Source organism: Arvicola amphibius, chromosome 2, assembly GCF_903992535.2.
Source record: "Arvicola amphibius chromosome 2, mArvAmp1.2, whole genome shotgun sequence".
Taxonomy (NCBI): Eukaryota; Metazoa; Chordata; class Mammalia; order Rodentia; family Cricetidae; genus Arvicola; species Arvicola amphibius.
Genome location: NC_052048.2, coordinates 118,650,469 through 118,674,295, shown reverse-complemented (window position 1 = coordinate 118,674,295; position 23,827 = coordinate 118,650,469). Strand labels below are relative to the sequence as shown.

General features: G+C 39.9%; 1 protein-coding gene and 1 long non-coding RNA gene across 4 annotated transcripts in view; one reads left to right on the top strand and one right to left on the bottom strand.

Moving 5' to 3' along the window:
- Positions 1-23,827, top strand: part of Eml4 (EMAP like 4) — a 125,002-nt gene that overhangs the window by 41,678 nt on the left and 59,497 nt on the right. The gene's annotated exons all lie outside the window — the stretch shown is intronic.
- LOC119808045 lies at positions 3,376-7,959 on the bottom strand. Its single transcript, XR_005284391.1, has 2 exons — positions 7,904-7,959; positions 3,376-3,560 (listed from the first exon to the last, which is right to left on the bottom strand). It is a non-coding gene; the product is annotated as an uncharacterized LOC119808045 (long non-coding RNA).

Here is a 23,827-nt window from a genome sequence, read left to right as displayed (position 1 = left end):
GCGTATGTGTGTATATATATGTATATATGCAACATCTAATAAAAATAAGGTAACATAATCACATATGACTGATTTTCACATACGTAGTTTTTAAACGGCAATTAGTACCTCGAAAGTGATAAAAAATGCCATAAGGTTTTTTGCCTGTATACTAAATAACCTTGGATGTGTGCTCTTCTACTTCAGTGTCTTTAAAATTATGATTTCTTGGGCGTTTATCTCAGTGGGTAAAGTTCTTGCCTGGCATGCGTGTGACTCTGGCTTTAATCCTTGGCATCACATAAACCGAGTGTTGGTGGTACAGGCCTGTAATCCCAGTACTCCTGAGATTGTGGCAGGGCCATCCAAAGTCCAAGGCCAGCTTGGGCAATATGAAACCTGATCTCAACAATAAGCAAACAAACAGAAATGTGTTCTTATTGGTGAGTTGTAAGCTTCTTGTCTTAACGGCTTTGCCTGGACCACTTTCTGATTTCTGCTGCTGTTGTTGGCTGCTAGTTGGGAAACTGTTTAGTTGGTATGGGTCCACTTTAGAAAATTTAGTTGAGCCACTTAAAAGGACCAGAGGAAGCGTCTTGAAAATAAGTGGCTTTCACGCATTGGAGCTTTACAGTTTCAGTTTGGGGTGGAGCTTTTCTGCTCACACTCTAGTCTTGGCTTAGTTCTGATAAGTTAAAGTTTAGTAAAATCACCGGCTTTCTAAGTTTGGTGTAATGTAAAACAAAATGCTAATTTTCCTTTGCTTTCCTAATGTCTAGTTCATCTAATAGTTCTGTGTCTAGACAGTTTTGTTTGATATGTAGTTCTCTTATAGGAAATTTTCCTTTAAATGCTACAGTACAGAGTAGTGGGGAATCTTCTGAAAACAGCGGCACTTGGGCCCGAGCAGACTCACCACAGTGAGTGCAGTCACACAGTCAGCTGTCAGTCTGCAGGAGCAGTTCACGTTGTCTGTTTTCTCCTTGGTGGATGGATTCTTGTGTTGGTGGTACTGAAATAGTTTGAAATTATCTGAGCTAACAGATTAATTTCCTCTTTGTGGATTAAGATTTAAAGACATGCCTGTAAATTATAGTGTGCCTCAAGTTGTTTCTGATTATTGTTTGACATGGATATTAAAAATTACAGATTAACAGGTTGGACTTTTTCTTCTTCCCGAAGTGTTACATACTTTCTTCTTGAAACAGTGGAATTTTAGTTGTTACTTCCTGTTGCTGCATAGTGCAGCTGCGGTGTTCTGGTTAGACTGAGTTAGTCTTTGTCTTTGTAGATAATATACATTTAAACTGTGGGCAGACAGTAATAGTTTTTCCCCAGACATGCAATAACCCACCTTAAAATGCCTTAAGCATAAATGTGTGTGTGTGTGTGTGTGTGTGTGTGTGTTTCTCGTGTAAACTAGGTTGGCCTCTAGCTCACAAGCTTCCTTCCTAAGCATGCTTCACTATTTTCACACTTCTTGGAAGTCAGAGGACACATGGTAACATAAAAGTAACAACTCATATCTCCCATTTTCTGTCTTTGTTGTATGGTTGATGTGACAGGCCTGTGCCACCATGCCTAATTGAACTAGTGAGTATTTAATATTTCTTTTAATGTATTAACTATTTGATTTTGCCCTTTTGATAATTATTTAACATTTTGATGATGGACGATCTCCGTCAGCTAATGATCTTTAAGAGGTGGGACCAGGTTATGGCATGACCTTTTGGGGTATAGTTTTGAAACCCCAGCTTCAAGTGTTTGCAGAAAGAAATCAGTCTTAATTTCTTAATTTCTTTTTGTCTAGAACTCCAGGTGTGTTGACAAGATATTATTACTGTACGGTATGCATTATCCTGTACCTAGTCAGGTAGGGTATTATTCTGTTCTATTTCTGCATCTTAATAACATTTTTCTATTTGTCTTAGGATAGCACTGTACTGTTCCAAGAAAATAAAACTGTATCTGGGGACCTGGGGTTCAGTTGGTGATTGTCATGCAAGCATGTACCTGAGTTTGATCCCCAGAACTCAGGAGCCAGTGATCCTAGCACTGACAGGGTGGAGAAGGGAGAAGCCTTGGGGCATGTCAGAATAGCTGAGTTCGTGTAATACAGGTTCAGTCAGAGATCCTGTCAAAACATAATGTGGAACGCTATTGAACAAGACACCCATCATCAACTCCTGGCTTCCATGTGCCATGCACACACATGGCTGCATACCACATACACATGTTATATACACAAACATGTAACTTATGCGCATGCGCGCATACACATATTCACACAGAAATGAAGTTTGTCTTCTGCATATCACACACTCACATACAAACATGTGATATACATACACACAAATGAAAAGTCTATCTGACTGTTTTTAAAGTAGCTACTTAAGACTACGCTGTACAAAGATGGAAGGTAAGGCTTAATACTTATCGTGTAATCTGACCAGTTCTGCTTGGAAAAAAAAAAAAAAAACACTTAAAAACTCAAAGATTTAAAGCAATTATGTTGTTAAACCTCATATCATTTGTGAGGTAGGCATTTGGGCAGTATTTGCTTCACTGGCTGATACTCAACTAGAGAGTCCCCGTGCTTTCTTTATCATATGATGCATGGGCCAGAATGTCCGGCAAGCTACTGTCCAGCCAAGCACATACACATGCATGTCCTCTACATCACTGTGGTTCAAGGTAGTTGAGCTTTTGCAGTGAAAATTTCCTACTCCTGGAGAAAGTATTCCAGGAAACCAGAGTTGAAGTTTCTGAAAACAAGCTTTATAAGATGTTCTGGATACTATAGTGTATCTGCTCTCCAAAGACGCCCCCTCAACAGCCCAGTAATTGTATAACCTCCAGGACTATGAATAAGTCTTAAAAAATTTAAAAACCATTGAAGTGACAGAGAAGCAAAGTAATTGGAAGGAATAAAGGCCAACTTTGTTTCTCACTGAATCTGAAACTGTCATAACAAATAAGAGATTAGAAGAAGTTTTATTTTCAGCTGATAAAAGTCGTTAATGTTTCTATATTCCAGGTACTGTGGCAATTGAGGTGTGCATCAAAGAGGATTAGAAAAGGGTCAGTGTTGGACCAAGAAACTTGTCCCAGTGAGTTCCTCAGAAAGGTGTCAGCAAGAGTGCTAATTTGGAAAGTTACCCAGATTCTGCTATTTATCCTTTCAAGGAGAAGGAAGCAAGCACACATTCTGAGTATGAGGTGAAGGTGGTGAAGTTGGAAAGTAATGTAACTGTATTTGAGGCTGGGTGAGGAGACATACACCTGTATACTTCCCCGCCCCCCTGGGGGGGGTATGTGCTGAGGTAGGAAGGTTATCATGAGTTGAATTTACTTGCAAGTTTCAGCATATTAGAAACCCGTGCTGTCTCACAGATGTACTCTCACAGGTGGATTTATTCAGTTTATTGTGGCATCCTAGGAAGGTGTCACCCCTTCATCACCAGCTTCTGTGTTCACTGGCTACGCTGCATAGTGTGCTCGTCAACTTGACACCATGTAAAGTCATCTTGGAAGAAGGAACCTCAAGGAATCGTCTTCATCAGATTGGCCTATAGGCAAGTCTGTGGGGGAGATTTCTTCATTAATGATAGATGTGAGCAGTGCCACTCCTAGACAGGTGGTCCTCCTGGGTTGTGTAAAAGGGTAGCTGAGCAAGCAGTTAAAACTCAAGCTAGTAGGTAGGGCTTCTCCTTGTCTCCTGCCTCCAGCTTCCTGCTCTGCCTTCGCTTCATCAGGGAACTGTAAAAGCTATAAGATGGAATAAACCCCTTCCTCCCTGTTTTGGTTTTGGTTGTGATGTTTATCACAGCAATAGAAAGCAAACCAGGACACTTGAATACACAGTAGTTTCAGATTTTTCCTCTGACCCAGACTTAATAAATATCTCATTAGTGAGGATTATTCAGGGATGCTGCCAAGCCTGATGACTGAATGAATCTGGAACCCACTTGGTGAAAGGAGAGAATTGATTATGTCAAGTTATCCTCTGATCTCCGTCCTCTGTCTTCCTCATATGTGCTATGGTGCAAATGTGTGCATAACACACACTAAGTAAATATAAAAAATTTAAGATGATTATTCACATTAAATTTAATAATCTTAGGAATATAGTCTCCCCCAACCCCAAGATTTATTTCTTTACTATGTATTGGTGTTCTGCCTGCACACCAGGAGAGGGCACCAAATCTCATTATAGATGATAGTGAACCATCATGTGGTTGCTGGGAATTGAACTGCGGACCTCTGAAAGAATACCCAGTGCTATTAACCACTGAGCCATCTCTCCAAACCAGAGATATGTAGTCTTATGGAGGATGGGTTAGTTGCATCTTTTCCTAATTGGAAATAGGATTATGTTAGACCTGCTAGGGCACAGTATGTCTGTCTGTCTGTGTCTCTCTCTCTCTCTCTCTCTCTCTCTCTCTCTCTCTCTCTCTCTCTCTCTCTCTCTCTCTCTCTCTCTCTGTCTGTCTGACTGTCTGTGTGTGTATCTTTGTGGATATATATACAGGTGTTAGTGGAAGCTTGTGCTAGAGTTACAGGTGTTTTCGATCATCCTGATGTAGGTGCTGGGATTCGAACGCTGGTTCTCATGTTTGTTCAGCAAGTACTCTTAGCCTTTGGGCTATCTCTTCAGGCCTAGTCTTTTGTTTTATTAAAAATCTTTTTCAGAGAAAGCAGTTCTCACTTATCAAGCTTCAGGCTTTCTCCAGTTACCCTTTATTTAAAAAAAAAAAATCCTTTAACCTCTGTTTTTCACATTACAAATTGAACACATTTCTTATTGTCTGACCCTGGTAGAAACAGATGGTTACTGCGTTTCATTTAGTAACCAAATGCTCGAACATTTGTCTTTAGGCTTTGCTGTGCTTGAATTAAGCTATTGGCACAGTATGTACATAAATGGGGTTTTCTACTCATGAGGAAGATGCTTTCTGGGAACTGTTAAAATATGCTTTGAATTATGTTTGGTCATGTTTGTGTGTACATATTTTAATTGTCTTAATGAGAAGTTACTTTACTTAGTTTTGGGGTTTTTGTCTTTGTTTTTGTTTGTTTGTTTTTGAGACAGGGTTTCTCTGTGTAGCCTTGGCTGTCTTGGAACTCTCTCTAGATCAGACTGATATTGAACTCAGAGATCCACCTATCTGTCTCCTGAGTGCTGGGATTAAAGGCGTACATCACCACCACCCAGATAGTTAAAAATTTTAAAAATGTGTGTGCTTGTGTGAGTTCATGTGTCATGCATACATGCATGAGCAGCTCATGGAGGCCAGAAGAGGGCATTGGATCCCCTGGAACTGGAGTTGTCAGGTGCCCGTGATCCATCTTGTGGGTGCTGGAAATTGAAACTGGGCCCTATGCAAAAGCAGCACTTAATTTTATGTGCCTAGTTAACAGGGAAGCCAACCCATGCTCCCCTCCTGCAGAGTTGGCCTGTGTATGGCTTTTCCTTGTTTTCTATTGGGCTGAGGCCTTTTTGTTGGTTTATAGGCTGTATTTATATATTTCTTTTAAATGTTACACCTTTTAGCCTGAGATTTAACATGATAGGAAAATTAGCCACTGAATATAGGATGTATAAATAGTATGCAAAAGCCTAAAATTTTATTTTGTTTTAAAAAACTAATGCTGCCTTAACAAATGAACTATAATTGTATAATTATGTGTTCATGGTGCATCAGTGCCTTGCATCTCCTATGGCTGCAGTGTAGTTTTGAGACATTTGTGGGTGGGTTGGAAACAGCTCGTCAGTTCTGTTTTGTCTGGTAGTAGTACCAAAATTAAAGTAAAATTTATCTACTGAATCTTCCCTATATTTCTAAGTTCTACATCTTTTATTTTATATGTGTGTGTATAATAATATATGTGTATGTTTTTTGACCTGTGTTGGGTGACCATTGTATATTTAAAAACAACAGCAAAAACAAAAAACCAAAGACCTCAACAGCTTTTAAAGCCATTATGGACAAAAGTCTGGAAGCTTCCTAAAGTTTTTAAAATTGTATTATCATGTAGTCTGAGTCCTCCTAGGTACACATTCAAAAGATAAGAAATTCAGTATATCAAAGATCACTATAGCATCATTTACAGTAGACAAGATAAGGAATCAATTTATGTATCTACCAACAGATGACTAGATATAAAAACTGTAATACCTTATTCATTTTTAGAATAGAAAGCGTTGCCATCTTCAGCAACATAGATGAGCCTGGAAGGCTTTGTGTTAAGTGAAAGAAGGCAGGCACATAAAGGCAGCCTTATATGCTCTCACTTCATGTGGAATCTAAAAAGCATTGAACTAATACAAGGGTGTTTACCCAGGGCTTGGAAGTTGGGCTATGGTAGTAGAGTCTGGGAAGATGAAGGTTAAAGGGCACAGTTTCAGTTACAAAGGAATAATTCCAGGGAAGACTCCTGTACTTTATTTACATCATGGTTTGCACAGTTAGTAAAATGTGCTGTATTTTTGGAATATTTCTGAGGACAGATTTTTTTCTTTTAATTTCAAATTGTGTGTGTGTGTGTGTGTACATGCAAGTGCAGAGATCAGAAGACAATTTGATGAAGTTTATATTTTCTTCTTCCACTTTTATGTGGGTTCCGGGAATTGAACTCAGGTTGCCTGGTTTATTTGGCAAGTGCCTTTATCTGCTGAGCCATCTTGCCAGCTCTGAGAATAGATTAAGTGTCTGTATGTTATGTGAAGTGATGCACAGACCTTGATTTAGCCATTTTAATGTGTGTACATATAAAAATGTCATACTATACACCGTATACACAAACGTGCTAATAAATTTAAAATAATGTTAAATGAATGAATAAAGAAGTATGTGACCATTAATATTTAGTTCCTTAAAAAATAAGAATTTTGATTCTTTTAGCAGATTGCCAAAATTTTTCCATGGAATTCAAGAAAAGGATTCTATTTAAAAAGAAAACAAGATTTTCTTAAGCTTTGTGCTAAAGTGAATAAACAGTCTAGTCTTTTTCTGTCAATTTTATGTTCATTAAGTATACAACACATGTTGTATGTAATTGTACATGAGCTTGTGTTTGTGTAGGTGTGCATGTGTGTGTGTAAGCCAGAGTTTGATTTTAGGGGACTTCTATCATTTCCACCACCTTCTTAAAAGTTTTTATTTAAATTTTTTTAAAAATTTTTAACCTCTGTTTTTGTTATATTCGTATGAGTGTTTTGTCTTCATATGTCTGTGCACATGCATGCAGTGCCCATGGGTACCAGAAGAGGGGGATCATATTCCCCTGAGATTGAAGTTACAGATATAGTTATAGATACACGTGAGCTCTGGTCCTCTGCAAGAGTAGCCAGTGCTCTTGACCACTGAGCCGTATTTCACCACCCTACTTTGTTTTAAATTTAGATAGGGTCTTTGACTAAACCTGGGTCTTGCTCATTTAGGCAAACTGACAGCCCAGAGAGCCTCAGAGATCCTCCTGCCCTACTTCCAGCACTGGGATTATAGATGTCATCACCACCATGCCCAGCTTTTTCACATGAGTGCTGGGGGTCCAAACTAAGGTCTTTCTTGCACAACAAGCACCTTGCCAACCGAGCAGTCTCCCCAACCTCTCTCTTTAGAAAGAATATCTTACCGGTTTGTAAAAGTAGCATGGGTCTCTTCAAGCTGTTCTACTGTTCTCCCCACTAACAAAAACCCTACCCTGCCTGTCTACGAATGTAGTGATGTGACTAGCAGGCCTGCTTTTTGTCCTGCCCAGCTCCCACTCAGCTAGCTTTACACCCTAAATAACAACACACAAACTGTATTCATTTAAACACTGCCTGGCCCATTAGTTTCAGCCTCTTATTAGCTAATTCTCACATCTTGCTTTAACCCTTATTTAGTAATATGTGTAGCACCACAAGGTGGTGGCTTACCGGGAAAGATTCAGCATGTATGACCTGGTGGCTGGTTCCATGGCGTCTGTCCCAGAGAGGAGAGGCATGACGGGGAGGGGGGGGGGGTCTAACTTCCCTTCTTCCCAGCATTCTGTTCTGTCTACTCCACCTACCTAAGGGCTGGCCTATCAAAAGGGCCAAGGCAGTTTCTTAAATATTAACCAATGAAATCAATACAAACAAAAGACTCTCCCACATCATACGAACTCAGTTCTGTGTGCGGTGCTCTGTGATGCTTTCTGCCTTCATATACAGGTTAATAAGTTCTGTTGACAAAACTTGTGGTTGATTTACACATTTATCAGGGTCACGTTCATTCTGTACTTTATTGCGTTTTGTTTTACCCCCCCCCCTTCCAATTGATGTCTTCTAGGTTAGAAAATGTATCTAAACCCTAATGATACCTGGTGTATGACTAGTTTACTGTTAAAAATGGTTGTCATATAAGTAGCAGATAGCTATGTGTTGTTTCATCTTTCCTACAATTCCAATTCAATTCATTTTGAGGTTTCTGATTATGAAATGGAATTTAGATAACAGTTGGTAAATATGCAGTGTCTCTGTGCTGATGCTCCTAAAACCAGATTTTAATAAATCTTTAACTGTAGAACTTACACATCATTAAGGCAAGTCTAGGTATGGGCTTAGCAGGTTTTTATTTTGGAATAGTGAATATTTATATACTTTAGTATTTACTTTTTTTTTAAACGTTGTTTTATCTTGATTTGCTTTTTGTGAAACAGCTCAGACTGGTCTTAACCTTGGAATTCTCCTGCCTGCTTGTGATGGAATCCCGGGTTTATAGGCATACTTTACATACTTGTCAATGACTTATCTCACTTGATTTTCCACGGTTTTGTGCCTTAGATGTTCTTAGCCTCATTTTAAAGATGGACAGCCTAGGGCTGGGGAAAGGCTCAGCAGTGAAGTGCACTGGTTGCTTTTCAGAGGGAGGATACAGGTTCAATTCCCAGCATCCACATGACAGCTTACAAGTGTCTGTAACTCCAGTTCCAGGGGCCTCACACCCTCTGCTGGCTCCTGCAGACACAGCATGCTCATAATACATAGACATAGATGCAGGGAAAACACCCATACACATGAAATAAAAATAAATCTTTTTAAAAATTAAAAAATGGGAAGTCTATGCATAGAAATATTAAGAAACTCAACCCATGTTTGTGTAGTAAAATAATAGTAGTAGGTTTATCCTCAAGTCAGTGAGCTCCTCAACTGCAAGTTCTTGGCTGGATTCACAGTGCTCGTGTGGAGCTGGCCTTAAATGCCCATCCTGTGCCCTCCACAGTATCTGGACCGCTGTTCAGCATTCACAGTTGGGTAGGATTTTTGATGACTGCTAAGTACTATAAAAGTCTGCTCAGCAAGATAGCTTCCTTGTCAGTGCCAAAGTATGTGATGTCTTCAGCAGTAACTTCTTACCATCAAGTTCGGAGGGACAGCCAAGAGCAGTGACAGTAGCCTGTTTTATTTTGAGGGTCCCCAGGATTTTTCTCACCAACAACTTGGAAGTATCTCACACCTGCACTACAAGTTTCATTTGACAACTTACAACTTCTGAGGGGAGCATTATGTATTCCTATATAGAATAACTCCAATAAAGCAAGGCAGCACGCACGTGGACGCACACATGCACGGTTTATGAATAGTAGTTTCCATATTTCAGACATCTTTTCAAACATCTTTAAGTGCTAATTATTCTTGCTCCCTCCTCCTCCTCAGCCTTCCCTCTCACCTCTTCCCACATGAGTCTCTTCCCCTTTCCCCTCGTATCACTTACACTGTTTTTAAAGTTGAGAAATGAAGCACTTCAATTTTTATATAAAATAAATAAAAGTCAGTTAAACATCTGGGTGTAGTTGTGTGCACCTTTAATCCCAGCACTCAGGAGGCAGAGGCAGATGAATCTCTATGAGTTCAAGGCCAGCCTGGTCTACAAATTGAGTTCCATGACAGCAAGAGCTACACAGTGAGGTCCTGTCTTTTTTGAGAAGGGGAAGAAGAAAGAAAAGAAAAAGGAAAGGAAAAAGAAGTAAAAAGTCTAGAGTTCTATGTTGGAGCTTAGTTGTGTGTGTGTGTGTGTGTTTATTTAAATCTAGCCCCTTAACTAAATCCCTAATGCATGAGGGCAGCCTGGGAGAAGGACTGCCAGCCTTGAAAACCACCCAGAAACACGGAAAGAGGTGCCTGGAGGTGATGAGAGAGTGGCGGAAGTCCCCTGTTTTGTTTACTGTCTGACATACAATTGTAATACAGCTGCTTCCAAACCCTTTGCAGCATCATAAAGTCCCATGCAGGCTTGCGTGGGTCCATTCCCTCCTCCCTCTTTTTATGTGAGTTCAAGGATGGAGCCCACCTTGCCCAGCTGTCACACAGGCCAGGCCTTTCATTCTGTTTTTTTAAAGTAGCCTCCACCTCTTTAATGTCACCAAGGTAACCTCCACCCCTCGCTTTATCCTGTCTTTGCTGCTGATACTGGAATATGCAAGTTAACCACTGTATGGGGACTGCCTTGTGTGATATTTTTTCCAGGTATATAAGAAAATTAAAATAAAAACAGTTCTGTATAGGGCTTTATGATCTAGTGAGAAATTTGAAATGTAACTTTATTAAAAGCTAATTAACTGCTTCCCAAAGTAGTATGGTTTAGATGGAATAGCCCATTCCATACTTAACACTTAGCTCAAACTCTTTATAGATGGTGCTCCACAGCAGGTCACCTTCAGAGATGCAGCAGAGACACAAAGACAGATGTGGTCCTCTCTCATGGTTTGCCTGTGTGAACTCTCAAACTCTTTAGTTCCTTATGTAGGGTGATGCTTTAATCTGTACTTATGTCATTTAATACAATGTAAGTGATACACACATAGATATTATGCTTTATTATTTTGGAAATAATAACTGAAGAAGCATATTTGTGTATGCAAGTATCTGTATGTGTGAGTGTTATCACTGGATAGATAAAAGAATAAAAAGTAGAAGAGACTTTCATGTTTCCACTTGGTTGTTTGAGAAAATGGTTAGGTTATGTGCACAATGGTATGTAAGAAAGGAAAAAAACAGGAGAGGGAGTAAGATTGATGGACTGCCTTGCACGTGAGGAAATTGAGGTCACTGCTACAAAAATAAGTTTTAGGGCTTAGGTTTTAGGCTTAAGATAGACATCTGAAGACTTACATTTGGGGGCAATATTGACATCTAGTTGATAACTGGAGTCATGAGAATTGATGGCTTTAAATGAGGATAGGATAGGGCCAAACCTACACCATAGAGAAGATAGGAAGATTATCAGGTAATTTAGATACAGGAAAGAAGAAACTACGCCACAGATTACAAAAACACCAAAAGACAAGCTCAGTTTAGCTGTTAGGGGACCTTTACCACAGAAGTTTCAGTGGAGTGAGCAAAAAAGTGGATGGGTTCCATATTTGTAGATTTAAACAACTACAAACTGAGCTGGGCATGGTGGTGCACACCTTTAATCCCAGCACTCGAGAGGCAGAGGCAGAGGCAGAAGGATATTTGTGATCCTGATCTACAGATTGAGTTCCAGGACAGCTGAGAACACTGACTTAAAAGGGCCTCAAGCCAACAGCTCTCTAACCTTCTCCTTTATCCTCTCCTGCCCTTCATATAAGAATATGAATTTGAGAAATAAGAATTTCTCTACCTCAAGGTGGGTCATGGAAATTGAACCCCTGTAGTTTAGCTTCAGTTGTCAACCTGGCAGACCTGAGGAATTGCCCCTATCACATTGACTTGTGTTTGGACCACTTCCTTAATTGCTAAGAGATAAAGGAGGGTCCAGCCCACTCTGAGTAGCACCATCCCTGGGCAGATGGATGTGTGCTGTATAGGAAAGTTAGCTGGGCAAGCCAGGGAAAGGCCAGCTAGTAAGCAGGGTTCTTCCATGTTCTCTGCTGGGGAGGGGGGGGAACCTTTCCTCTCCCCAGTTGTGGTCAGTATTTCCTCACAACAAAAAGCAGATTAGGGGACACACACACACACACACACACACACACACACACACACACACACACAGACACACACACACACACACACACACACCCCTCCCTCTTCTCCAAAGCAGGCCATAATGCTTATAATTGCCTCTAGCTTTCTCCCCTACCTGTCTGATTAGAGTTGGCTATTAAGAAATTCTCTGACCAATCTTGCTTTATAGTAAATAATAAGATTTTCATCCCAGAAGGGATTTTCTTGTATACCTGGGAGGAAGGAATGCCACAGAAGCCAAGAAGGGTCTGAATTCTTTGCATTTAGTGCATACCCTTTTTGTCAAAAGACATAGCAGCGTAATGCATACTTCACTAAAAAATAATTTTCTTTGGGTCTTTGATTAAGTAAATGTTGCTCTTTTCCTTTGCTGACACTGGAGTGTCAGCCATGGTTGTTGTGATAGGGAGGAGACCACACCCTTTCCACCACCTCACAGAAATGATTTATCTTCGCCCTTTCATTTCTAACTTCTAGGGAATAGATTTCTGGGGATTAGGATATTTTAGGTCTTTGTTTTAGTTACATTTCTCACTGCTATGACAAAGTGACAAAAGAAGTTTAGGAAAGTAGGGATTTATTTGGGTTTCTGTTAAGAAGTTAGAGTTTACTGTGGTGGGAAAGCATGATGGATGGTAGTGTCTTGAACTGACAGTCATGGTGCGTCTACTCTGAGGAAGCAAAGAGAAGAGTAGATACTCAAGTCCACATTCTCCATTTTATTTATTTAGTCCCAAAACCCAGCCCGTGAAATGCAGCATCATCTACATTCAGGGAAGGTCTTTCTATGTCAGCCTAATCTAGAAACTTCCTCACAGACACTCCTGGCTGGTTCTAAATCCAGTGACATTGACAATGAAAATTAACCATCATAGTTCTTTTCAGCATTTCCTCCTCTTCCCCTTCCTCTCTCTTCCTCCCCTTTCCTTTATCCCCTCTCTCCTCCTCCTTCTCACTTCTTTCTTCCTTCCTCTGCTTCCATCCCTTCCTCTCTCATCTCCCTACCTCTCCTCTTCTTCTCTTCCATTTCCCTTCTCCGCCCCCCTTTTTTCTCTCTGATCCAGAAATCAGTCTAAGGCCACATGTGTGCTAGGAAAGTGAACCACTGAACCATATCTCCGGTCCTTTCTTTGACATCTTGGGCAATTTTTAGATATGGTATTCAAATACTTGAAAGAGTCTGAATAGCTCTTTTAGGAGGGATGCTCAACTGTAGTAATAAAGTAGATGATTTCTGGACATGGAAACTAAGCTAAGAGTAGGAACCACAGTTTTCTGGCCCGAAGTCAGATTTATTTGAGAGAAAGAATTACCCAAATCATATAATCTAAATAAATAATTAGTACTCTATCTACTCAGATGTGATACAGAAAAAGAGTTGGTTGTGCTGCCATGCAAGAGAGAAGTGATTTTGTTAGGTCCTAGATAGAAAAAGCACCTTCTTACAAAACTTGGCAGCCCTAAGGCTGCAAATTTAGTATAAAGAATAAATCTAGTATAAAACTAGGCTGAAATTTGGAGATTGAAGTATAACATACTTCCCAGCTCTTCATGAATCATTGTGAAGAATTTGAAGGCTTCCTAATCTGTAATGTTTCAGACTACACACTCTGCAGATCACTTAAGTCCTGTTGATCTTTCAGTAACCCTGTTCTTTGATGAATCTATACCAGTTATTAGTCAAAACAGAATTGTTTTCTAGAATCTTCTTGTAGAGCATTTGTACTACTTTCCCATAAAGACTGTTTGAAATATTAATGTGTTTCCCCATTCCTCTTTTATCAGCTTACCCATCCATTTATCCCTGTGTTCACATCTCTTCATGTTCAGTTTGGTGGAGGTTTCATCTACTAAATAATATTTTCTTGGTGCGTGAATGTGTTTATAGTAGTCACATTGCTTGTGTTTATTTTGGATTGATTTAGATTTACTTTTCTTCAATAAAAAGTTTTAAAATAAACAAATTGAAGAAAATCCTCTGGTATCTTTGACACATTTTATGGATTTGTCCTTTAGTTGACTTTAGAAGTGCTCACACACAAAAATACATCATGTTCATTGTCACCTGGCTTTATATGGTATTATAAGAAGGACTAAAAATATTTTATGATTTGAATTGTTGCACATCGACATTACTTGTAAGCATCAATGATTTAAAACTAAAGTATGTAACCAGTTGTGAATCATTTCATCTTATTAACTACTATAGTTTTAACATTTTTAGGTAATTTTGAAAATGAATTTTATTAATTATATTTATCAGTAAAATTCCTGTAATTCATCAGCCATGGTCTAAATATTTACATTTTAAAGTTAATGAAAAGTGGTTATTCTTTATACTTCAATCAAGTAGGTTTCATTTTAAACAAAAGCAAAAGGAAAAAGGAAATATGACTTGCCGCTTTGCATGCACATTGTTTATTTTTATTTCCTACAAGAAAAAAAAAATGCTCACTTTGGCACTTCTGACCTGTTATTTATAGAAGCTGTATTGTGTTGCAGTTTCAGAAGGCGAACTCTAGGGTTGGGGTTTGAAGGAGCAGTTGAAGGTGATAAAAGTAATGTGTTAGTACGGCCACACCAAGGGCCTGTCTGGTGCCCTGGGTGTGCCCTTCTCCCACAGCACTGTCGCTTTATAGATGAGTAGAAAACTGTTAGCGGAGAGAGCAGCTTTTGTGTGTGCCAACAGAGAAGTGCTTTGCGGCAGGCCATCTAGACCAAGAGGATTCCCTCAGAGTGCCAAACATGTCGCCAGGTTTCCAGCTGGAGCTTGCTTGGAGTGTCTGGGAAGAAGCGGGAGACAGGCAGAAGTGCGAAGAGCTGAGACAGCTGCCTGGTCCCCTTCAGTGCACAGTTACTGTATGCAGCCGAGACCTGCCTGTCCAGATGGGAGCCAGTCGAAACCCCTGGTCTTCTCTCTCTCTTAAGTACACGTGGCAGCAATGCCATAAGTGTTTGCCTAAGTGCTCTGAGTGCTTAAAACTGACGTGTGGGGAGGGCAGAGTGGGTTTTGCACCATATGATTTTCTCCAGTGAAACATGGTTCGACATGTAATATGTATTGTTGTTGAGAAAAGATTAAAGCACCAGCTTTTAATGGACAGTAATTTAATAGTACCTCCTAAATAATCAGATTGTGTACTTCATTCTTCAGTGAAGTCCTACCAAAACCCTCCAGAAACAGATTGTCTGCACATCTGTTTCACGTTTTGTATTGAGTTGATGATAGAAGAATATGCAATTTTTTAAACTAGGCATCATTCTTGGATTACAGAAGTAAAATGATTTTTTTTCATTTTCTTAAAAACAATTTCTTATCTAGATGACTTTTTAGCTTTCAAAGAAAAGTCTTAAAGCAGAGAACAGGTGTGTCTTACTTGGTGTTCTATTGCTGTGGAGAGGCATCATGACCAAGGCGACTCCCTTTGCTTAGGGGCTTGCTCACAGTTTCAGAGACTTTGTCCATTTTGGTCATGGTGGGAGCATGGTGGCAGGCAGGCAGGTGCTGGAGGATAGCTGAGAGCTACATCCTGATCTGTACGTGGAGGGAGTGGGGGAGGGGAGACCTAGTGTGGACTTTGGAAACCTCAGAGCACACTCCCAGTGATACAAACGCTTTCTCCATCAAGGCCAAACCTCCTGGTCCTTTCAAAAACCTCATTCCTGTGACTAAACATTCAATATGCAAGTCTTCCAGGCCATCCTATTCAAACCATCGCAAATATTTCTGTTGTTATTTCACTTCCTGAGTCTGAAAGGAGTCTTGCTGAACAGAAGTAATTAACATTACTGTGTACTACCAATTTAAGCTACCCAAGTTTTAAAAAAAATTAAATATATTGTTTAGTTAAAATTCTTTTGAGAGAAGAAGTCTTCTTTGGAAATAGGATATTGTGATAAATAGGAAATATTAATTCCTACATGAATATGTCTCCAGGTGTGCACTTGTGTTTTTATGCATACATTTTTACAGTTATTTCCTAGAATTAATGTTAACTGTTGCAAAGTACATAGTGGCATTGACTTCTTGATATGGAATGGCATCATTTCCAACTTTATGCCATATTGATTCCAGTTTTCATGTTTGTGTAGCTTGAAGGACATCAAGTTCAAGTGTCACAGCGTCCTCTCTGTTATGGTGGAGGACTTCAGGTTTGGTGTCACAGCGTCCTCTCTGTTATGGTGGAGGACTTCAGGTTCGGCGTCCTCTGTTACTTTGGTATCTTGGGCTCTGAAGATCCCTACTCTGCTTTCTTGCTTGGAAGTTGAGTCCTTTCCTTTTGTTGCTACCCACGTCAAGGGAAAGCAGTAGGTGGAAGGAAAAGGCGAGCCTTTCCTGCTCCCAGCACTGCTGACTGCCGCCCTGTGGTAGAGACCCATCCCGCAGCATCTCATCCCTCCCAAGACTTTTGGCCAGAGAGAACGGGAGTCTTGTTTTAAATATAGTTCTGGGGTTTGGGTTCCGTGCAGTAGAGTGGTTGTGGGGACTCATTGCCTTATGGGTAATTCTTCAGAGTTTGATTTCCCTTTTCAGTTTATCTACTAATATTATTCTTCTGAGTAATTGTTTTGTCATTTGGCACCAAAAGAGAGGGCAAGTTTATTGGTAAAATAGAAGCCCTACCATTGGTGTATCTCATCAAATTTGACGATGATTTTTATCTATGTCTGTGACTTCATGGAAAATGTCTAATTGGTAAAGTTACGTCACCACAACTGTTTAAATAAAGTTGTCATTTCTAGGAAAAAAAAAAGAATAAAGATGCAGCAGGGAGCTGGAGAGATGGCTCAGTGATTCAGAGTAGTGACTGTTTCTCCTGAGTTCAGTTCCCAGCACCTACAAGGTGGCTCACAGCATCTGTAACTCCAGTTCCAGATGCCCTTTTCTGGCTTCCAAGAGCACCAGACATACATGTGGTAGGTACACAGACATAAATGCAGATAAAACACTTATACATGTAAAATAAACCTTTTAAAAAATTTCAAAGGAGATGAGACAGCTCTATTTGGTCAGGCTATCTAATTCTCATGTTATTATATGTTAGAAGATGTGTAGCGCCCACAGTTAGTTGGTCCTGTAGAATGTATTCTGCCACATCCCTCCTCTAAAGCTACATCTCTAGGTTCAACATTCTTACGGATCATACTCCAGCTCTGCATCTTACTAGATGCACCTTATCAGGCAGCTGCTTCTCACTGCTTCAGTGTACTTACTGTAAGTAGGGATACTGAGCCTATTTCCTTGGGTCATTGGTTGACATAAGTCATGTTGTCTCACAGTGCCTAGCACGGAGTAGACACCAGTCAATGTTACCTTTTCCTTTTATTCTTTTCTAGTTTTAGAAGTTATGTCCTTCTTTGCATAGTTCGTGTGTATATGTGTAGTCGTGTACATATATAGTTAGGCATATATATATTAGTGAATCTATAAACGTGCACACAGAATTTTTAACATAATATGCCGTCATTTCAGAGACTATTTTCTTTTCACTTATAAAATACAAAGGCTTATTTAGCCAATATCTAGTAATGTAAGATATTAAATCAGAAGCAGGTATTGTTACAGGTACACATAGTTATTCCTAGCTGTAAAATGATACACAGAAACACTAAAAAGAAAGTTTAGGGCTGGACGTGATGGTACACACCTTTAATCCTAAAGATCGAGGAGGCAGAGACTGCAGAATTTCTGTGAGTTTGAGGCCAGCCTGTTCTACATAATGCAACTCTGCACCCTCCCCCCAAAAGATTAGAAATTATTGAATTAGGTGAGAGAGACAGAGAGAGATTCTAAGACACCTTTTTATCACAGCTTTCAGCATAGTAGTTAATTTTTTAAATTAGTAAATTGAATTCTTCATATGTATACTATATATTCTGATCACTCTCCCTATCAGTTAATATCTAAATGGAAATTATCATCATTAGTTGCAATTGTGACCCTACTAATACGAAAACAAATGACAATGTTCCATTTTCAAAGGATTAACATAAAGTAATTAAAATTCTGGAGATACTCTGATACAATACTGGGTTGCTAGCTTGGGGGTATTTAGAACACAGTGTATATATTTCTGCAAAGGTGACACATTTCATCACTGTCCAGGAAACAAGTTGGTGATTCATTTTAATAGAAGCAAAATGAATATAGCTAGCATTAGATGTTCACTAATTAAGTAGGCATTGTTTACATTTCCTAATAGAAAAGACTGTGTGTGTGTGTGTGTGTGTGTGTGTGTGTGTGAGAGAGAGAGAGAGAGAGAGAGAGAGAGAGAGAGAGAGAGAGAGAGAGAGAGAGAGAGAGAGAGAGAGAGAACACGTGTACGTGTGTGTACACCCCAGGAAGCAGACTGACAGGTGAGGTTATTTGTAGATATCTCTATCAACCTCTTTCGTTTTCCCCCTGGTTTAAGAACTCATGAGGATTTTATTTTCTGTTCTACTTTTTAACCTTGAAGACTAGAAACTGTTTTGAAAGGAGAAAGCAAAGGACTACCAAGGTATACAGAAAAGAAACCAATATATTTGAACTAACAAAAGGAAGTGTTAATAGAATCCAAAAATATATTTGCTGAACAGATGCATTCCTAAAAAGTTTATTGTGAATGAGATTGTGTTATATTGGGCAAAGGAAGTTTTCAAACTACAGAGAGAACATGACATTAGAGGAAGGAGCTCATCTTACTGCTGTAAACCATGTAACACTCACCTGGCTTCTCAGTTCCTTATCTACAAATGCTGGGGATCACTGACTTTAAGAAAGTTTCTTTCCAACATTAGTAATCTATGATTGCAAGTTTAACTTCATAGTATTTTATTGTATATGTCTCTTTATACTTTTGGATCACTGTGTTAGAGGAGAACTTACCTTAAGTTGGCACCAGGCAATGCAAAGTTAAAGTAAGTATACATTATAATACACTTCTGTTGCATTGCTTCTTGTTAGTCACAAATATACAGATCCATAATGAAAAGCTTTGCTTTTCCAACTCTGTGCGTGTGTGTGTGTGTGCGCGTGCGTGTGTGCGTGTGTGTGTGTGCGTGCGTGTGTGCGTGTGTGTGTAGTTTTGGTGATGGGGTGTTAGTCCATATTGTTTTGCAGTTTGCTTGTTTCACTTAAATTGTCTTGCAGATCTTCTAGTTTTTCCCCGTATATATTTTCCTTATTCGTGGTTGCATAGGTGCTCGTGAATTTTAGGTCATTTCCAGTTTCATGGTATTATTAAGCAGGGCAATCAAGAGCATCACTTAACAAACCCTTCTTATATGACAGTGCTCATTATAAATCTGATCTTCCCAAGCCTTATATCAGTACTAATTAGCATGATGAAATTACTTGTGAGGAAACCACTTACAGAGCTGATAAGTAAACATATTTACCCAGTCAGTTTAACACCAGATTTCATACACTGCTGTGCCACATCTTTTATTGGATCCTGCTCCTGAAAGTGTTGAGATTTCAGTGTGTGTGTGTGTGTGTGTGTGTGTGTGTGTGTGTGTGTTTACATTTGTGAATGGGGTCCATTCTTGTCTTCCACTTTATTTGAAACAGGGTCTCTTGTTTGCCACTGTATAAGCCAGGCTATCTGGCCCTCACAACTTTTGGGGAGTCTCTTGTCTCCATCTTGCATCTTCTCATAGGAGTGTTGGGTTATATCTGTGTGTGTCGCTGTATTTGGCATTTAGCTTGGTTCTGAAGGTCTAATGTCAGATCTCCGGTATTGTACTCACGTGCTTTATCCGCTAAGTTACCTCCCTGGCCCAAAGGGTTGATATTTCAAACAAGAAGAAACTGTAGAGCTGAGAACGATTGTTCTGGCTCACTTCAGCCTCATTCCTGTCCGCCTTAGCAAGAGTGCTTTTAACTGTTCATCCAGACGAGAGGACTGGGGGGAAAGGGGTTGGTTCATTAATAACTTGGCAGAAAGACCAGCAGTTTGTTTAAAGCAAAGATGCTGTTTACTTCATTCAGTAGTTTTAAACTCTTCTAGCTTTGTAAAAGGATCTATTTATTTGGTTTCCATGTGATTGTTATTAGAATGGAGTGTGAAATAAAATAAAGGACATTTAATTTGGGAGTTGGGCTTATGTTTTAATTCTCAGATATCAAGAGTAGCTTGGTGTCCTTGGGCCAGCTAGTTAATATCTTGAGTTTTTCCTTCACTATAATACAGACAGCACAAGAAAAGGAATGCAGTAGTTAGTATGGAAAGTACAGTACAAAAATAGGGTATTGTTAGTTGTTACCTTGGTGCTTATTATGCCTTTGAAAAATTGTCCTTGTGTTTGTCATAGGACTTGTCCGGTTTGGTAAGATCTGAACAGGCAGAATTACATTTATGTGACTATCCAACATTCACAAAGTTAAAACAAACAAACAAACAAAAAACCTTATCCATTAAAAGAAAAAATATGGATGTATGAAAGACAAGTGATTTCCGAACTAAAAGTACCTATGTGGTATGAACCCAGATGGGTTTATATGTTGGCATGGTGTTTGATAAAGCTCACTAGGCTCTGCTTGCCTTCCCACAGGCACCAAACAGATTATGTTTATGAGTTAAGCTTACAGCTTAACGTTCATAATTTGAGAAGAGTTTAGAAGGTAATAGCCATATAGTTTACTGACTTAATTACAGTGTTTGGCTTACAAGCAGTGGCTTGCAAGAACTAGATTTATTAGGCCACATAATTAACTGGCAGAAATACAAGACTGACTGCTAAAATTGGTTGTCCACTCCTTAAGAATTCAAAACTGGGACTCAAAGTAGTCAGGAGTTGCTTTATTACTGACAATTTTAAGAAAATCCTTGGAGTGTTAATGAGCCAAGAGAAAACCCATGTGTATACTGCTGTCTCTTAAAAAAAAAAAAAAAAAAAATCTGCATTGCCTCTCTGGCCTGAAATGACCATTTCTGTAGTGTTCAGTGGAAATTAAACCATATGAAATTGCTAGTAGTCAGTTTTATACTGACTCAGAAAACCATCTCATTCAGTTCAGCCTACTAATGTAGAAGAGTGGTGTACCAGAGCTCACAAGACCTGAAAAATCAGAGTTCCATAAGGGAGAAGAGCTGCTTCTGTCTGTGTGGTTGCCCTCTCCGCCCCCAGGAGGAGAATAAGCACTCAAGGCAGGAGAAAAGTGACTGAGCTTACACATTGCCAATAGCGTGGGCCATCCAGATGACAAAGGAAAGGGCAGTATAAAGATGTTTGGAGCCAGGGAGGCTCTGTAGCACAAGGATGAGGACCTGAGGTTGGATCCCAAGAATCCACATGAAGGCCAGGCACAGTGGTGCACATATGTAAACCCAGTGCTGGAGGCAGGGAGCTAAGCAATGCCAGGTCAGTCGGTGAGCTCAGGGTGCAGTTGAGAAACAGAAATTAAGGTGCAGCATGGTAGAGAAAGATACTTCATATGAACTTCTGGCCTCTACATACCGCAGGGGCATGGAAAAACATAACTGCACCCACACACATGTGCACACCGCATACACAGCACGTGTGTGTGTGTGTGTGTGTGTGTGTGTGTGTGTGTGTGTGTGTGTGTAAATTAGACACATACACATATAAGTAAAATTTTATGGTGCCCGTGGTCCTGTAAATTCTTATATGAGAACCCTAATGAAACTCACATGTCTACACACACACACACACACACACACACACACTCTGAAAGAGCCGAAAGGAAGAGGATCTGCAGGGGGTAGAGGGGTAAGAGGGCAATGGGGGTACAAATGTGATTGAAATACATTCTCTACCTGTATGAAAATGTCATAATGAAACCCATTATTATGTATGGTTAATATGTTAATAAAAACTTTAAAAATATATAAGATGAGAGAATGAGTTGTTCTTACTAGCCATTTGTTGATCCATCTCATTTGACATTCCTTCTTTCATGTAACAGATGTGCCAGGGCTCTCAGTTTTTACCCTTTGTACTTTGTGTGCCTTACACTGTCCTCCTTTAAAGATAATTAAGGTTCAAAGAGCTACGATCATAAAATAATGTAATAAGATATTAATTAGTATAGAACCAGAACTTCAAGACCAAGTTTAAGACAGACCCAGCTTTTCTTTCAACATTGTCACTTCTCCAGTTGTCACTGAAACCCACTAAAGGCAGAGGGCGCACATCTGCCCCCTGGAAGGTCCGTTGGCATTGCGGTCTCAGGGTGGATGTCGCCTGTCATCTGTTTCATAGGTTTGCTTTAAAAATGCTGAGGGGGTTGTGTCAGTGTGTTAACTCAGACTTAGAATTAACTGTTTAAGGAAATACCTGCATATTGTTTCAGCTTGAGGAAAGTGGCTTATTCTACCTTAGTGTCTATATGACCGACCTGGTTTAAATTGTACTCTGATCTAAGAAGTAGGCCAAGGGTGTCCATTAAGTCTTTATTTCTCCCCAGCATTTTTTGGCTTATAGAGAATTAACCAATAGCATTTGATCTTTGTATACAGCTGTATGTTTTTTTTTAAATTAATTTGTTTTGCATCTTGACCGCAGTTTCCCCTCCCACCTCTCCTCCTCCATTTTGCGTTTGTCGGTAGGTCACCACCTAATCCACTCTTCCTCTGTTTCTGTTCAGGAAAGGGCAAGTCCCATCAAGTTGCAGTAAGACTAAACACCTCCCCATGCCTGGGCAAAGTTACCCAGTATGGGAATAGGGTCCCAAAAGCTAGCAAAAGAGTCAGAGACAGCCCCTGCTCCCACTGTTAGGAATCCCACAGGAGGACCAAGCTACACAATTCTAACATGTGCAGAGTGCCTGTGTCAGTCCAATGCAGACTCCCTGGCTGTCGGTTATCTCTGTGATCCCCTATGAGCCCAGGTTAGTTGATTCTGTGTCTTTTCTTGTGGTATCCTTAACCCTTCTGGCTCCTACAATCTTTTCTCCGCCTCTTATGGAGGATTCCCCTAGCTCCTTCTAATGCTTGGCTGTGGGTCTGCCTTTGTTTCCATTAGATGCTGGATGAAGCCTCTCTGATGACAGTTGGGCTAGGCAGCAATCTATGAGTTTAACAAAACATTGTTAGGTATCTACATTGTCAGTTTCCCCCTCTAGTCATGTTTGGTTGAATCCTAAGTCTCTGGGTCATCCAGCCTGTGTGTCCTGGTGCTCCCAATAGTCTCAGGGGAAGGCTTACTCTCCTGGCATGGGTTTTAGGTTAGACCAGTCGTTGGTTGGCCACTCCTTCAATCTCTAGGCTACCCTTACCCAGCACATCCCATAGGCCATACATCTTGCTCCATTTGAAATCTTGTTTGTTGACAGGAGATGACCAATTCAGGCTATGTATCCGCTGTTAGTAGGAGTCTTGGCTGGGGTCATCCTTGTAGATTCCTGGGAGATTCCCTTGCGCCAGGTTTTTACCCGACCCTGAAATGCCCCCCCCTTTCCAGTAGTCTCTTCCAGTACTCTCCCATCCCTATCGGCCCCCACAACCTGATCTCTCATGTTCCTGTCCCCCTCCACCCACAGCTGTATGTTTTTATTTTAATTAACTCAGCAAATAGTGCACTCTAGAATTAAGTAGCTTAGGAAGCATTTAATAATGTTGTTATAGTTAAAACTTACTTGAATTAGTCTTTGTTGTTATATACCTAACATGTTAGGTAGGAGCTTTATAGAAACATCTTTTATTTTTCTTTATTGGTTTTAATTTATTTTTATTACTATATTGCTACTGCTTTGTTTATTTTTATTTTAACATTTATTTGTGGCAGATGTGTACATGTGCTGCAGTATGTGTGTGGAAGTCAGAGGAAATTTGTGCAAGTTGGTTTTTCCCTTCTACTATGTGGGTTGCAGTGATCAAACCCAGACTGTCAGCCTCTTTACCTGCTGCATCATCCCGTTGGCCCACC